This window comes from Coregonus lavaretus, assembly GCF_964263955.1.
Source record: "Coregonus lavaretus genome assembly, contig: HAP1_SCAFFOLD_541, whole genome shotgun sequence".
NCBI lineage: Eukaryota > Metazoa > Chordata > Actinopteri > Salmoniformes > Salmonidae > Coregonus > Coregonus lavaretus.
Window position 1 is genome coordinate 129,815 of NW_028164151.1, and position 6,000 is coordinate 135,814.

A 6,000-nucleotide genomic window follows, 5' to 3' on the forward strand; every position below is an offset into this window, starting at 1 on the left:
GACTATACGGTTATGCGCCGACTGTTGACCAAGCTATGTTAGAGCTGCAATCTGATTTAGTTACATTACAGGAAGCCCTTGTTGATTTAAAACCCGTACTTATTGCGGGCAAAACTAAATATGTTGTTCTCTTATTCACTGAATAAACTGTCTCAGATGGGCTACATATTCACTCATTGGGTGGCTCTGTTATGGAGCGCGTTCCCGCTTATAAATATCTGGGCATTTGGGTTGATAAAGATCTAACGTTTAAAAAACATACTGATGATCTAGTTAAAAAGCTAAGATTTTAAAGTGGGCTTCTTTTTTATTAACAGCAGGAAGCAGATTGTGCTGTCAACTTTCTATGTTTTTACATTTTTAGTCATTTAGCAGACGCTCTTATCCAGAGCGACTTACAGGAGCAATTAGGGTTAAGTGCCTTGCTCAAGGGCACAGCGACAGATTTTTCACCTAGTCGGCTCGGGGATTAGAACCAGCGACCTCTCGGTTACTGGCACAACGCTCTTAACCACTAAGCCACCTGCCGCCCCAGCCGGGAAGACAAAGGAAACAAAACATTGACTTTGCAAATTCATTGATGATCAAATACTTCAGTTGTAACTGGTTCTGTTGCACTTAATTTTTTACAGTTGAAATACAACTTTAGCACTGTTCCAAAACTTAGACTATCCTCTTTCTTAACAACAGCCTGTATAGAAATCAAAACGTCTCCGGTGAACAGCCTGAATAGAAATCAAAACGTCTCCGGTGAACAGCCTGAATAGAAATAAAAACGTCTCGTCTTCATCGACCTGGCCAAGGCTTTCGACTCTGTCAACCACCGCATTCTTATTGGCAGACTAAATAGCCTTGGTTTCTCAAATGACTGCCTCGCCTGGTTCACCAACTACTTCTCAGATAGAGTTCAGTGTGTCAAATCGGAGGGCCTGTTGTCTGGACCTATGGCAGTCTCTATGGGGGTGCCACAGGGTTCAATTCTTGGGCCGACTCTTTTCTCCGTGTATATCAATGATGTCGCTCTTGCTGCTGGTGACTCTCAGATCCACCTCTACGCAGACGACACCATTTTGTATACATCTGGCCTTTCATTGGACACTGTGTTAACAAACCTCCAAACGAGCTTCAATGCCATACAACACTCCTTCAGTAGCCTCCAACTGCTCTTAAACACTAGTAAAACTAAATGCATGCTTTTCAATCGAACGCTGCTGGCACCCGCCCACCCGACTAGAATCACCACTCTTGACGGGTCTGACCTAGAGTATGTGGACAACTACAAATACCTAGGTGTCTGGTTAGACTGTAAACTCTCCTTCCAGACTCACATAAAGAATCTCCAATCCAAAGTTAAATCTAGAATCGGCTTCCTATTTCGCAACAAAGCCTCCTTCACTCATGCTGCCAAACATGCCCTCGTAAAACTGACTATCCTACCGATCCTTGACTTCGGCGATGTCATTTACAAAATAGCCTCCAACACTCTACTCAGCAAATTGGATGTAGTCTATCACAGTGCCATCCGTTTTGTCTCCAAAGCCCCATATACTACCCACCACTGTGACCTGTACACTCTTGTTGGCTGGTCCTCACTACATGTTCGTCGCCAAACCCACTGGCTCCAGGCCATCTATAAATCACTGCTAGGCAAATCCCCGCCTTATCTTAGCTCATTGGTCACCATAGCAACACCCACCCGTAGTATGCGCTCCAGCAGGTATATCTCACTGGTCATCCCCAAAGCCAACACCTCCTTTGGCCGCCATTCCTTCAAGTTCTCTGCTGCCAATGACTGGAACGAATTGCAAAAATCTCTGAAGCTGGAGACTCTTATCTCCCTCACTAACTTTAAGCATCAGTTGTCAGAGCACCTTACCGATCACTGCACCTGTACACAGCCCATCTGAAATTAGCCCACCCAACTACCTCATCCCTATATTGTTATTTATTTTGCTCATTTGTACCCCAGTATCTCTATTTGCACATCATCTCTTGCACATCTATCATTCCAGTGTTAATACTAATTGTAATTATTTTGCACTATAGCCTATTTATTGCCTTACCTCCATAACTTGCTACATTTGCACACACTGTATATATATTTTCTGTTGTATTTCTGACTTTATGTTTTTTTACCCCATATGTAACTCTGTGTTGTTGTTTTTATCGCACTGCTTTGCTTTATCTTGGCCAGGTCGCAGTTGTAAATGAGAACTTGTTCTCAACTGGCTTACCTGGTTAAATAAAGGTTAAATAAAAATAAAATAAAACATTAGTTGATTTTGCCCTAGAAGTAACACACTTGATTCAACTAATGAACTAATTATCATCAAGCCTTTGATGAGTAGAATCAGATGTGTTGGTGCTAGGGCAAAAACATGTATTTAGTATTTATTAAAATGTTTATCTACCTGCCCAGGGACTACAGTTGGAAACTAGCTAGCTGGCTAAATCTGGCACATTCACAGAAATGTTGAATGATGTGCAGTATCACTGTCAATTACATTTTCAATAAATGAAATTAAAAGGAATGGAATGCATTTATGTGTGTGTGTTTCTGTGAATGTGTTTCGGTCGATCTATGTGTGTGTGAATGTGTCTTTGATAAGTGTGATTAATTCAATGTAACTTCACATTATAAATAGTCCATTTTTAAATTCATATGCTATACATTACAATAAATAATTTTGGGGGGTTTGCAGAATCATTGTATATCATTGGTTACCCATCCTATCATGTTACCACACAGATATGACCGTCTAGCGTCCTTCTGCCAAACCTGGGTGTTGTCACAGGGCCCTCTCTTGGTAACACCTGCAAAACATCACTAAATCAAATCCTGAAATAAAAATCCACTTTTACTAGATAAGGGCTGAATACTTGCATTAAGTGTATGAAGACTTTACATTACATAAATATATACTATAAACCTATACGTGGTGAACCCGCCCACTGTGTTTAAATAGAAGTACATTTATAAGGAAATAGAGAAAGAAATGGACACTATCGGTCGAAGAAAAATGCTTCTGAGGTTTGTAGCGTTCTTTTACAATTTGATGTAGAAAAGTGTTTTGTAAAAGTTAGGCCATCGCAGAGAGAGGTGATTTAGGGGGTAAGACATCCGCAGAATTGGTATGTTATTAAAATACTGATTTCAACATCGATCATTTTAGGCTTACTTACATTGTCGCTGATTCTGTAGCTCAGTTGGTAGAGCATGGCGCTTGCAACGCCAGGGTTGTGGGTTCGATTCCCACGAAAAGCCAGTATGAAAAATGTATGCACTCACTAACTGTAAGTCGCGTCTGCTAAATTACTAAAATGTAAATGTAAAAATATTGATTAGCCTAGTCAATATGAATCAATGTTATGTTATAGGCTACAGGGCTATGAGGTAGGGTATGGGCGATTGACTGCACATGATCGTGATTATTATCTTTGCGCTCTTTCAATTACTGGAGAAAGACGTGTATCAGGTAAACTAGTTTCTTTGAAAAAAAAGTCCATCTAGTCAATTAGGCCAAGTAAAAGTGACGTGCAGCAACGGGCATTGAAACGTTTTTTTTTCTTCCTGAGTTCCAAGTTGTTGTTTTGATGGCACTGAAGTCGAAAGTCGGAGAGTTCCCAGTTGATTTGACCGCACTGAAGTCGAAAGTCGGAGAGTTCCCAGTAGTTTTGACCGCACTGAAGTCGAAAGTCGGAGAGTTCCCAGTTGTTTTGAACGCGGCATTAGGTTGAGAAAGATTTGAAAAAAAATAAACTCAGTTGGGAGAGTACAAGTCTCCCTTTCAAGTTGTGGGCAGGAAGACATAATGAATGGCGCCAGGGGAAAGACACACAAACAAAGCCCAAGACAATAAGTAAGGAAGTACGTTTTTCCCAAGGAAGAGAAAAGCTGAGAAGGCCATGGACACTCCCTACCAAAAGAGCGTCACACTCTTTCACAGGCAGGAATGGACCGCATGCAGAGGACATGCGAAAAGCTATGTTTGCCAAACAGTGTGGAGTGAGATATACTACATGACCATCCGCCCACTGTGTTTAAATAGGAAGTACATTTATAAGGAAATAGAGAAAGAAATGGACACTATCGGTCGAAGAAAAATGCTTCTGAGGTTTGTAGCGTTCTTTTACAATTTGATGTAGAAAAGTGTTTTGTAAAAGTTAGGCCATCGCAGAGAGAGGTTATTTAGGGGGTAAGACATCCGCAGAATTGGTAAGTTATTAAAATACTGATTTCAACATCGATCATTTTAGGCTTACTTACATTGTCGCTGATTCTGTAGCTCAGTTGGTAGAGCATGGCGCTTGCAACGCCAGGGTTGTGGGTTCGATTCCCACGAAAAGCCAGTATGAAAAATGTATGCACTCACTAACTGTAAGTCGCTCTGGGTAAGAGCGTCTGCTAAAATGTAAATGTAAAAATATTGATTAGCCTAGTCAATATGAATTAATAATATAGGCTACAGGGCTATGAGGTAGGGTATGGGCGATTGACTGCACATGATTGTGATATTAGCTTTGCGCTCTTTCAATTACTGGAGAAAGACGTGTATCAGGTAAACTAGTTTCTTTGAAAAAAAAGTCAATCTCGTCAATTAGGCCAAGTGAAAGTGACGTGCAGCAATGGGCATTGAAACGTTTTTTTTTTCTTCCTGAGTTCCAAGTTGTTGTTTTGATGGCACTGAAGACGAAAGTCGGAGAGTTTCAAGTTGTTTTGACCGCACTGAAGTCGAAAATCGGAGAGTTCCCAGTTGTTTTGACCGCACTGAAGTCGAAAGTCGGAGAGTTTCCAGTAGTTTTGACCGCACTGATGTCGAAAGTCGGGGAGTTCCCAGTAGTTTTGACCGCACTGATGTCGAAAGTCGGAGAGTTCCCAGTTGTTTTGAACGCGGCATTAGGTTGAGAAAGATTTGGAGAAAAAAAAAACTCAGTTGGGAGAGTAGAAGTCTCCCTTTCAAGTTGTGGGCAGGAAGACATAATGAATGGGGCCAGGGGAAAGACACACAAACAAAGCCCAAGACAATAAGTAAGGAAGTACGTTTTTCCCAAGGAAGAGAAAAGCTGAGAAGGCCATGGACACTCCCTACCAAAAGAGCGTCACACTCTTTCACAGGCAGGAATGGACCGCATGCAGAGGACATGCGAAAAGCTATGTTTGCCAAACAGTGTGGAGTGAGATACACTACATGACCATACACTACTGCTCGTCCAACATCTCATTCCAAAATCATGGGCATTAATATGGAGTTGTTCCCCCCTTTGCTGCTATAACAGCCTCCACTCTTCTGGGAAAGCTTTCCACTAGATGTTGGAATAATGCTGTGGGGACTTGCTTCCATTCAGCCACAAGAGCATTAGTGAGGTCGGGCACTGATGTTGGGCGATTAGGCCTGGCTCGCAGTCGGCATTCCAATTCATCCCAAAGGTGTTCGATGTGTTTAAGGGCTCTGTGCAGACAAGTCAAGTTCTTCCACACAGATGACAACAAACCATTTCTGTATCGACCTCTCTTTGTGCATGGGGGCATTGTCATGCTGAAACAGGAAAGGGCCTTCCCCAATCTGTCGCCACAAATTTGGAAGCACAGAATCGTCTAGAATGTCATTGTATGCCGTAGCGTTAAGATTTCCCTTCACTGGAACTAAGGGACTTCGACCGAACCATGAAAAACAGCCCCAGACCATTATTCCTCCTCCACCAAACTTTACAGTTGGCACTATGCATTGGGGCAGGTAGCTTTCTCCTGGCATCCGCCAAACCCAAATTCTTCCGTCGGACTGCCAGATGGTGAAGCGTGATTCAACACTCCAGAGAACGCGTTTCCAATGCTCCAGAGTCCAATGGCGGCGAGCTTTACAGCACTCCATTAGAATGAGCCCTTCCTCCTATAGCTCCTCCCACCAGCCTCCTCTGCCGCAGACTACTGAAATAGGAAGTACATTTATAAGGAAGTATGGTTGAAGAAAAATGTTTTGAGGTTTGTAACATTCATTTACA